This window comes from Musca domestica, unplaced genomic scaffold (genome assembly GCF_030504385.1).
Source record: "Musca domestica strain aabys unplaced genomic scaffold, Musca_domestica.polishedcontigs.V.1.1 7, whole genome shotgun sequence".
NCBI lineage: Eukaryota > Metazoa > Arthropoda > Insecta > Diptera > Muscidae > Musca > Musca domestica.
In genome coordinates, this window is record NW_026712383.1 from 17741768 (window position 1) to 17753891 (window position 12124).

Below are 12124 nucleotides of genomic sequence, written 5' to 3' on the forward strand. Positions count from 1 at the left end.
ATACTAAGCCTATATAAATATATATATGTAAATATGTTTAATGCTACTCCAACATTAGTAAAAGTTATTCAACCTTACCACTACTAAATGCATAAAAGTACTTACCAACTAAGGCACACACACACGTACGCTCAGCAGAAGCATCAGCAGTAGTAGCTACTAATATCCCGGATTCATGGGTATTTGTGTTGAGTCCGCATATTTATGTGTTAGTGTGTCTACATATAAGAGTAGATTATATTAAGTATGTATATATATGAAGGACTTAGTATGGATATTTGTCTTGGTATTTGTATCCACAGCATTTGTACATATTTGTATGAACACATAGATATGAGTGTTTCTATGTGTGAGTGCGAGTAAATTTGCCCAAGTATTTGTATGAGTGTTGATTTGGACATTTCCGAAATACGCCGCAACATATTTTGTAACAGCCACAATTTAGTTGAATTTATAGATATGCTGCTACAACCGGAAACGGATTTGTGGATGCGTATCCGTTTTTCGGTTGGTATTTGCGAAAAGTTTATCTAAGCATTCAATGTATACATGCATGCATACATACATAAATATTTCGCTGTGTGTATCTGTGTGTGCGAGAAGTCATTTGCCACATTAGCTACTTAGGAATAAATCCACAATTTCGCTCACCCCCCTCACGGCGTTTCTGGTCGTCATTTGTTTGGTAATTTGTCCATGTTTGTCGCCAAAATGTCCGCGTTTGTTAATTGGGAAATTTATATGACATTCAGATTTATAAATTACAGGAGAGTGGAATGTGTATACCGGTAATAAGCTAGGTGGTGGGTGGGAGTTTGAATTGTGCTCCATTTGGATGAAGATATTTGTAATTAAAACGAAAGAATGATATGGGATTTAAATATGCAACCTTTAAACTCTGTTGTGTTTCGACGTAATTCTTAGAATAGAATAAACATTATAATGTTAAATCTATTCTCTAAAAATATTTAATTTTATCAACAAAATAAACAAATGTGATGGCCTGATGCAAGTCGGGGATTCGCTTCGTAAACTATCATGGTGGAGAATAAACCACATTGACGGGCGAAAGCTGTCATTTGCTGAATTGATAGACAAAACATCTGGATATGTATTTTGCAAAATAGATGTGGCGCTTAATACCGAATACATTTTTGACAGTTTCAATTGATATATAACCTCTGGACCCATCAGACTGAGGAAATATTAAAAGGAGACTTTCACATTCTGAGCAAAAAGAAAAATATCAAAATTAAATCGACAGTCGAAGTGGTGATAATTTACTTTTCAATGACAAAATTAGATAGGATATCGTAATACATGAATTGAGAAATCTGAAATTTAGCTTTGAAGTGTGAATTTTTAAAACGGCTGATATAAAAAGATTATAAACTGTGGTCTATCGAAGAGTATAAAAATACCAAATGCTATCAAAAACGAATCCAATGAGATAACTTATATTCGTTATAAAAAACGGAACTCGCTAACCTTGGTCACGTCATGAGGAACAATTGCCTACCTCCATTATAGAGTATGTGAAATATCATAATGCAAAGAATCTTCTATTGTTTTAAGAATCTAGTACCATCCATTGAGCAGACTGATGATCCTGCTTCTGTTTTGGTTCCCAAGGTTTCTGCGAAGCATTACAGATAGGATCATCTTTCGTCTTTCCATTAGTGCACTTGCCACTATCCTTCTTTGTCGCCAGCGAAGCATAGGACGTCACCTTTTTAATACCCTCAGTCATATGGCTACAGAGGGTATATATCACTTGTTACGGTCTCTCATCGAAATTTGGTCTCTTTGGACCAAAACCGTTTCAGGACATTTGGAGTCGATCTTGGCGTGTCTGTCCGTCTGTGTGTTTGGCTGGTGCGCACGATAACTCTCGAAGGGAGTATCCGATCGTAATATTATTTTCAAACTCAGATCGAGTTCGGAAGTGGGTAACATGGGTCCACTCCTTCTGGTACTAACCCCACAATATCTTTCCAAAGAAAATCACTTATGTCATAGAATGAGAAAGGATCTTTCGATTTTTTGCAAACCTTGCAAATTGCAATACTTCTATCAGTGTTGGTTCGAAAAAGGACAATATCGGCCCACTCCATCAAGTACCTCCTCCATAAAGGGTGAACATTCGAAATAATTATAACTCTTATAAAATGGGAAATAAAAGTCCGATTATCTTCAAATTTCGCACATCCCAATGTTTCTACCAGCTCAAGATCTGGTGTGAAGGTCGGATATAATTATATCTTTTATAAAATGTGAAATAAGCATCTGATTCTCTTCAAATTTCTCATATCCCAATATCTCTATCATCACAAAACCAGGTATGAAGATGAAATATGCCGCACCACTACTTCTGGGTACCTCTCCCACAACGGGTCAAAAATTTGAATAATTATATCCAGCCACTGAGAGACTGTTTTCTTCGGCGAGATCTTAAGGTGATGATACGACGGCACGGTGGCTTCGACATCCCTTTGTTGTATGGCAATAAATATGCCGAGCCATGTAGTCAAGCTGGTTATGTATCATCATCTTCACACCTGGGGCCTAATGCTCGTACTCGATATAGAGTGAGATTTTGTTCGTAGTTAAATTACGTAGTTACTAATTGAATGATACGACTCGAATGGAATTATTCAAAAATTTATCGATTTTTGTCAAAAAATAATCGAAATACCGACAATCGAAACATATGTTTTTATCCAAAAAGTAAACAAAACAATTGTTTGCCGCTTCATTAAAAGTTGAAAAAAATTATGGATACGTGTTTTTTTGTATTATCCTCTTCGGAAGATGAGGACGGTAATAATATAAATATAATAAGAAGACAAATTCGAGAACGTAGTGACCCCTTATCATTGTCAGAAAATGCGTAAGTATAATATGAAAATGCATGCAAGTGTGGTGTTTATAATTTTTGCAATTCATTGCAGATTCCGTCAACGATTTAGACAGACAAAAGATGCTTTTCGATATGTGTATCTAGACTAGATTTCTCCGGACATATGTCATCGTCCATTCCGGCAGTTCTACAATTGGCATCAACTTTGTCACTCTTGGAAGAAGTGGAAGTTTTCAGCACACTGTGGGTAATGATTTTCTTATAGGAATGAGCCAAAGCGCAACCTGCAGGGTTGCCCAGCGAGTCGCAAAAGAAATGGAACTAAAACTTTGTCCAGAACACATCAACTTTTCACCAGACCAGTCGGCTTTGTGTATGGAACATTTCTGTACAAAGTTTCGGATTCCTGGAGGTAAGAATATATTGACTTTTTCGATTCTAAAATAAAATAATATATGCATTTTTACATTTTTTGGTAATTGGATGTGTAGATGGAACACATTTCGGATTGCAGAAACCCACCGAAAACGAACACATGTTCTTCAACCGAAAGGGATACCATAATTTGGTTGTCAACTGCTCCCACAAACGATTGGATGACGCTCTACCTTCTGGACAATTCGAAATTTTTCCTTTGGCAAGTCCCGGGTGGTCAGACATAAAATCTGCCATAATTGCCTTTTGCTTAAAATTTATTTTGTTGCAATTCGTGCTCCTGTGAAATAAAAGGCTCAATTATATCCATTTTATTTATATAATTACATTTTTTAATACTTACATTTCGTTTTTCTTCTGTTTTGTTTTGGTCTCGACAGGTAGAATGTGGCGGGCAAAAACTCGAATAGTTTTATTCGACATATCGATGAATTTTATTCGATCACGGATACGGTAATCCAAAAATTCAAATTATCTATCGAAACAACTCGATATCGAGTACGAGCATTAGGCCCCTGGTCATTGTAGCCTTATTTTCAGTTAATTCTACTCTTGTAGCGAGTTTGATTGCTAAATCAACTGATGGAGTCGGCTGAGCTGGTTTCAAGGGTTTAGCAGGCATCGATTTTTTATTCTTCCTCGCAGACTTCTTAGTAGTCTGCTGTTCCGTTGATTCAACCTCAGCCTTACTTTCCCTTGCTCTGGAGGTTGGTACATCCGTTTTTGGTACCTCATATGCCTTCTGTGAAGGTTCCTTTGGTTTGGTTTCCTTTGATACCACTTTTCCATAAGGGGACACAACAACAATTTTTTAATTAAGTTCCCTAAGTTTGCGTATACCCTTCCTCATGGCATTAAAACATCCAAATCTGACTCGATCTTGATACATTTGGAAGAGATACTTCTGGGCTGCATCTGATACCAACATAATTTTGTGGGGTGCATATAACGAATGTGGGGGACTTAGACTCCGAATCGGATGTAACCTATATATGGGAGCTATAGCTATATCTGAACCGATATTCTCCGAATTCGATGAACTTGCTTCTAGACTGAATTCGGTCGGATGTACCAAAATTCAGGACTTTGGACTGATATTGACATTTGGTGCACAATTAACCCGAAATCGGTTGAAGATATATATGGGAGCTACATCCAAATCAGAACCGATGTTGACAACATTTGACACACTTATTTCGGAGCTGTATCTGATATCTGGTACCAAATATAATTATTGTGGAGTGCATATTAACCATGTGAGAGACCTCAAACCCCAAATCGGATGAAACATATACATGTAACCTATTTTCTCCAAATTTGATGAACTCGATTCTAGACTAAAATTCGATGGGATGTACCAAAATTCAGGTCATTTGATGTATAGGAGCCATATCTAAACCTGACCCGATTATCACCAATTTCATAGGGTTCGTTCCTGGGCCAAAAAAAAAAATTGCAAAATTTAATCTCAATGGAAAAACTAGTAAAGAAAGTCCTAAAGTCGGGCGAGGCCGACTTTTTGATACCCTACACCACATTGCTAATTTAGTAGAGTTCCACATAACAATTAAAAGTGTTTATAGGAAAATTCAATCATATACGCTATGATTATAATTATAATTTAAAGTTCAAAGGACTAAATATGCCGAATCATTTGTATCTTTTAAATTCGGACTTGTATTGCCCATTTGGTGCTAAATTAATTTAAAATCGGATAAAGATATATAAATATATATATATAACCATATATATAGGAGCTATAGCTATATCTGAACCGGATGCGTATCCGTTTTTCGGTTGGTATTTGCGAAAAGTTTATCTAAGCATTCAATGTATACATGCATGCATACATACATAAATATTTCGCTGTGTGTATCTGTGTGTGCGAGAAGTGATTTGCCACATTAGCTACTTAGGAATAAATCCACAATTTCGCTCACCCCCCTCACGGCGTTTCTGGTCGTCATTTGTTTGGTAATTTGTCCATGTTTGTCGCCAAAATGTCCGCGTTTGTTAATTGGGAAATTTATATGACATTCAGATTTATAAATTACAGGAGAGTGGAATGTGTATACCGGTAATAAGCTAGGTGGTGGGTGGGAGTTTGAATTGTGCTCCATTTGGATGAAGATATTTGTAATTAAAACGAAAGAATGATATGGGATTTAAATATGCAACCTTTAAACTCTGTTGTGTTTCGACGTAATTCTTAGAATAGAATAAACATTATAATGTTAAATCTATTCTCTAAAAATATTTAATTTTATCAACAAAATAAACAAATGTGATGGCCTGATGCAAGTCGGGGATTCGCTTCGTAAACTATCATGGTGGAGAATAAACCACATTGACGGGCGAAAGCTGTCATTTGCTGAATTGATAGACAAAACATCTGGATATGTATTTTGCAAAATAGATGTGGCGCTTAATACCGAATACATTTTTGACAGTTTCAATTGATATATAACCTCTGGACCCATCAGACTGAGGAAATATTAAAAGGAGACTTTCACATTCTGAGCAAAAAGAAAAATATCAAAATTAAATCGACAGTCGAAGTGGTGATAATTTACTTTTCAATGACAAAATTAGATAGGATATCGTAATACATGAATTGAGAAATCTGAAATTTAGCTTTGAAGTGTGAATTTTTAAAACGGCTGATATAAAAAGATTATAAACTGTGGTCTATCGAAGAGTATAAAAATACCAAATGCTATCAAAAACGAATCCAATGAGATAACTTATATTCGTTATAAAAAACGGAACTCGCTAACCTTGGTCACGTCATGAGGAACAATTGCCTACCTCCATTATAGAGTATGTGAAATATCATAATGCAAAGAATCTTCTATTGTTTTAAGAATCTAGTACCATCCATTGAGCAGACTGATGATCCTGCTTCTGTTTTGGTTCCCAAGGTTTCTGCGAAGCATTACAGATAGGATCATCTTTCGTCTTTCCATTAGTGCACTTGCCACTATCCTTCTTTGTCGCCAGCGAAGCATAGGACGTCACCTTTTTAATACCCTCAGTCATATGGCTACAGAGGGTATATATCACTTGTTACGGTCTCTCATCGAAATTTGGTCTCTTTGGACCAAAACCGTTTCAGGACATTTGGAGTCGATCTTGGCGTGTCTGTCCGTCTGTGTGTTTGGCTGGTGCGCACGATAACTCTCGAAGGGAGTATCCGATCGTAATATTATTTTCAAACTCAGATCGAGTTCGGAAATGGGTAACATGGGTCCACTCCTTCTGGTACTAACCCCACAATATCTTTCCAAAGAAAATCACTTATGTCATAGAATGAGAAAGGATCTTTCGATTTTTTGCAAACCTTGCAAATTGCAATACTTCTATCAGTGTTGGTTCGAAAAAGGACAATATCGGCCCACTCCATCAAGTACCTCCTCCACAAAGGGTGAACATTCGAAATAATTATAACTCTTATAAAATGGGAAATAAAAGTCCGATTATCTTCAAATTTCGCACATCCCAATGTTTCTACCAGCTCAAGATCTGGTGTGAAGGTCGGATATAATTATATCTTTTATAAAATGTGAAATAAGCATCTGATTCTCTTCAAATTTCTCATATCCCAATATCTCTATCATCACAAAACCAGGTATGAAGATGAAATATGCCGCACCACTACTTCTGGGTACCTCTCCCACAACGGGTCAAAAATTTGAATAATTATATCCAGCCACTGAGAGACTGTTTTCTTCGGCGAGATCTTAAGGTGATGATACGACGGCACGGTGGCTTCGACATCCCTTTGTTGTATGGCAATAAATATGCCGAGCCATGTAGTCAAGCTGGTTATGTATCATCATCTTCACACCTGGGGCCTAATGCTCGTACTCGATATAGAGTGAGATTTTGTTCGTAGTTAAATTACGTAGTTACTAATTGAATGATACGACTCGAATGGAATTATTCAAAAATTTATCGATTTTTGTCAAAAAATAATCGAAATACCGACAATCGAAACATATGTTTTTATCCAAAAAGTAAACAAAACAATTGTTTGCCGCTTCATTAAAAGTTGAAAAAAATTATGGATACGTGTTTTTTTGTATTATCCTCTTCGGAAGATGAGGACGGTAATAATATAAATATAATAAGAAGACAAATTCGAGAACGTAGTGACCCCTTATCATTGTCAGAAAATGCGTAAGTATAATATGAAAATGCATGCAAGTGTGGTGTTTATAATTTTTGCAATTCATTGCAGATTCCGTCAACGATTTAGACAGACAAAAGATGCTTTTCGATATGTGTATCTAGACTAGATTTCTCCGGACATATGTCATCGTCCATTCCGGCAGTTCTACAATTGGCATCAACTTTGTCACTCTTGGAAGAAGTGGAAGTTTTCAGCACACTGTGGGTAATGATTTTCTTATAGGAATGAGCCAAAGCGCAACCTGCAGGGTTGCCCAGCGAGTCGCAAAAGAAATGGAACTAAAACTTTGTCCAGAACACATCAACTTTTCACCAGACCAGTCGGCTTTGTGTATGGAACATTTCTGTACAAAGTTTCGGATTCCTGGAGGTAAGAATATATTGACTTTTTCGATTCTAAAATAAAATAATATATGCATTTTTACATTTTTTGGTAATTGGATGTGTAGATGGAACACATTTCGGATTGCAGAAACCCACCGAAAACGAACACATGTTCTTCAACCGAAAGGGATACCATAATTTGGTTGTCAACTGCTCCCACAAACGATTGGATGACGCTCTACCTTCTGGACAATTCGAAATTTTTCCTTTGGCAAGTCCCGGGTGGTCAGACATAAAATCTGCCATAATTGCCTTTTGCTTAAAATTTATTTTGTTGCAATTCGTGCTCCTGTGAAATAAAAGGCTCAATTATATCCATTTTATTTATATAATTACATTTTTTAATACTTACATTTCGTTTTTCTTCTGTTTTGTTTTGGTCTCGACAGGTAGAATGTGGCGGGCAAAAACTCGAATAGTTTTATTCGACATATCGATGAATTTTATTCGATCACGGATACGGTAATCCAAAAATTCAAATTATCTATCGAAACAACTCGATATCGAGTACGAGCATTAGGCCCCTGGTCATTGTAGCCTTATTTTCAGTTAATTCTACTCTTGTAGCGAGTTTGATTGCTAAATCAACTGATGGAGTCGGCTGAGCTGGTTTCAAGGGTTTAGCAGGCATCGATTTTTTATTCTTCCTCGCAGACTTCTTAGTAGTCTGCTGTTCCGTTGATTCAACCTCAGCCTTACTTTCCCTTGCTCTGGAGGTTGGTACATCCGTTTTTGGTACCTCATATGCCTTCTGTGAAGGTTCCTTTGGTTTGGTTTCCTTTGATACCACTTTTCCATAAGGGGACACAACAACAATTTTTTAATTAAGTTCCCTAAGTTTGCGTATACCCTTCCTCATGGCATTAAAACATCCAAATCTGACTCGATCTTGATACATTTGGAAGAGATACTTCTGGGCTGCATCTGATACCAACATAATTTTGTGGGGTGCATATAACGAATGTGGGGGACTTAGACTCCGAATCGGATGTAACCTATATATGGGAGCTATAGCTATATCTGAACCGATATTCTCCGAATTCGATGAACTTGCTTCTAGACTGAATTCGGTCGGATGTACCAAAATTCAGGACTTTGGACTGATATTGACATTTGGTGCACAATTAACCCGAAATCGGTTGAAGATATATATGGGAGCTACATCCAAATCAGAACCGATGTTGACAACATTTGACACACTTATTTCGGAGCTGTATCTGATATCTGGTACCAAATATAATTATTGTGGAGTGCATATTAACCATGTGAGAGACCTCAAACCCCAAATCGGATGAAACATATACATGTAACCTATTTTCTCCAAATTTGATGAACTCGATTCTAGACTAAAATTCGATGGGATGTACCAAAATTCAGGTCATTTGATGTATAGGAGCCATATCTAAACCTGACCCGATTATCACCAATTTCATAGGGTTCGTTCCTGGGCCAAAAAAAAAAATGCAAAATTTAATCTCAATGGAAAAACTAGTAAAGAAAGTCCTAAAGTCGGGCGAGGCCGACTTTTTGATACCCTACACCACATTGCTAATTTAGTAGAGTTCCACATAACAATTAAAAGTGTTTATAGGAAAATTCAATCATATACGCTATGATTATAATTATAATTTAAAGTTCAAAGGACTAAATATGCCGAATCATTTGTATCTTTTAAATTCGGACTTGTATTGCCCATTTGGTGCTAAATTAATTTAAAATCGGATAAAGATATATAAATATATATATATAACCATATATATAGGAGCTATAGCTATATCTGAACCGATTTCGATCATATGTGGCATACTTATTTTCAGGCCTAATTTGATATATATCCCTGAATATCGTTGATACGGAGTGCATATTTCGGCTTGGGTAACAAATACTACAAATCGGATGAACAATATATATAGGAGCTATAGCTATATCTGAACCGACCTTCACCAAATTTGACATACTAGCTTCTAGACTCAATTCGGTCCATTCCATTTGGGCAAATATTAGACGTTTGGTGCACAATAAAAGGTAAATCGGACGAAGTTATATATGGGAGCTATATTCAAATCTGAACCGATCTCGATAAAATTTAGCAAAGGTATTTCTGAGCTGTATTTGATATATTTCCTCAAATATTATTGTTACAGAGTGCATATTACGGCTGCGGAGGACAAAAATAACTAATCGGATGAACAATATATATGGAAGCTATAGCTATATCTGAACCGATTTCGATCAAATTTGGCATACTTATTTTAGGCCTAATCTGGTTGTATGTGCAAAATTCTATACTATTCGGACACGTTTGCTGCATAATAAAAGGCAAATCGGACGAAGATGCATATGGGAGCTATATCTAAATTTTGACCGATTATCTCCAATTTCAATAGGGTTTGTCCTTGGGCCAAACAAATGATATGTGCAAAATTTCATCTCAATCGGATAATAAATGCGACCTGCATTTTGTTCACAAGAATACATGGACAGACGGGCAGACGGACTGACATGCATAAATCAACTCAGAAAGTGATTCTATGGAGATCCTCAAAAGTAACTATGGGTCTATCTCGCTTCCTTCTTCATGTTACAAACAAATGCACAAAGACATAATACCCTTACCACTATGTGGTGTAGGGTATAAAAATGCGATCTGCATATTGTTCACAAGACTACATGGACATATGCATAAATCGACTCAGAAAATGATTATCTGAAGTTCCTCGAAAGTGATGATGGTTCTATCTCACTTCCTTCTCCATGTTGCAAACAAATGCACAAATACGTAATACCCTTACCACTATGTGGTGTAGGGTATGAAAATAGCCTTTATTAAAAGATAACCCAAATTTCGAGTCGGAAAGTGGATATTGCAATAATTTAAGAATTTCATAGAAACATAGTTTCCGACTTCGTTACAGTTTTCAACCTCGACCTGGAAGAAGAAATAAACTCCGAAGTTCTGGTTATCGCTGTGCAAAAATATGTTATGATCTGAAATTTCAAGTGGGTGTAATAATATAAAAGTTTTTTGTCATCGAGTCAATCAGCCTTTGTAAGCGCCTAATAAGAAGAAGCTAGGCTGTCAATTTTTTGTTTACCTTTGTGACCATGAAGATACCTACTTGCAAGGTATCATTAATGTCTTCTCTTCTAAAATGTATTTCCTTTGCTGAGCTAATAAATCAAGTTATATACCATTTGACAGCCGTTGAAGAGTTTCTCGACAACATATTTTCGTCAAAATGCTTTTGCCAAGTATGCTTCCTGATTAATTGTATTCAAGTTCAAGGATTGATAAGATCTCTAATTTATATTCGTCATAGCAAAATTGTTGACAAAATACCTTTGATTTTTTCCAAGATTCATTTATTAACAATTTTTGAGGAGATATGGCATGAAGAAGTATAAAATATTGGTATGAAATCGAATAAATATGTATTAATATTAGCACCGAAAAAATTTTCATATTCGTATATTAGGAGTACTAAAATACCGTATTTTTAAAATACACCCCCACACAAAATTATATTTTCAAAAAATCATATTTGCCTCAAACGTTGGTATTTCAAATTCCAAACACAATCCCCAGGCATTTAATTAACCATTGATGTCCGCTACCATCGAATATATACCATGCCCATACCCATGCCCACATATTGTCCCAACAGTATTTACCATTATCGAATACCATTCATTATCATTTGAAGAAAAATTCTTTATCATCGAATTCCCAGAAATTGTATGTTTTTCCTGTTTATGGATGGTATCAATGGAGGATTTCCATTCGGTTCAGTTTGGTTTGGTTGGGATTCTCTTTGGGTTCATACGTTTGTTCGTTTGTTGTTTTGTTTGTGTTTTTTTGGTTTCCCAATATTCTACTTATGCCTCTAATTTATGGCACAAATTTGCCATTTGACAATTGCCAAACGTTTATCAATGACAATAGAATTGAAAAATAATAGAGAGCTGGAGAATCGAGCGTTGCGAATAACAGGAAGAACAGCAGCAACAAAATACCATGAGTGGCTAATGCCATAACGCACTAAACAAACAAACAACAGCGAGAGCAACAACAACATTTTGCTACCCCACAAAACGCATATTTTCTCTAATAGGCCTTTGGAGAACCAAACAAGCCAGGAGGACTTCAACAAATTTACGCACCACACTTTGAGTTTTGGGCGTTTGGGGAGCGAATGACATTCGGTAAAAGCCAGCAACTGGAAAACACACAAAACACTTAAATAGAAATTTATG

The 12124-nt window shown here is 36.2% G+C and overlaps 4 long non-coding RNA genes across 6 annotated transcripts; 2 read left to right on the plus strand and 2 right to left on the minus strand.

The window, feature by feature from the left end:
* Positions 1-2695: 2695 nt before the first annotated feature.
* Positions 2696-3440, plus strand: LOC131806122 (uncharacterized). The gene is made up of 3 exons (XR_009343974.1): positions 2696-2890; positions 2952-3272; positions 3352-3440. It is a non-coding gene; the product is annotated as an uncharacterized LOC131806122 (long non-coding RNA).
* On the minus strand, positions 3147-3811 carry LOC131806121 (uncharacterized). Of its 2 annotated transcripts, none has more exons than XR_009343972.1 (3): positions 3639-3811; positions 3328-3575; positions 3147-3266 (listed from the first exon to the last, which is right to left on the minus strand). It is a non-coding gene; the product is annotated as an uncharacterized LOC131806121 (long non-coding RNA). The 2 variants fall into 2 exon arrangements; XR_009343973.1 differs by having other exon boundaries at positions 3160-3298; positions 3383-3575.
* A 3426-nt stretch (positions 3812-7237) lies between these two features.
* On the plus strand, positions 7238-8024 carry LOC131806124 (uncharacterized). Its single transcript, XR_009343977.1, has 3 exons — positions 7238-7474; positions 7536-7856; positions 7936-8024. It is a non-coding gene; the product is annotated as an uncharacterized LOC131806124 (long non-coding RNA).
* LOC131806123 (uncharacterized) lies at positions 7731-8395 on the minus strand. 2 transcript variants are annotated; one of them, XR_009343975.1, is made up of 3 exons: positions 8223-8395; positions 7912-8159; positions 7731-7850 (listed from the first exon to the last, which is right to left on the minus strand). It is a non-coding gene; the product is annotated as an uncharacterized LOC131806123 (long non-coding RNA). The 2 variants fall into 2 exon arrangements; XR_009343976.1 differs by having other exon boundaries at positions 7744-7882; positions 7967-8159.
* Between the last annotated feature and the right edge of the window lie 3729 nt (positions 8396-12124).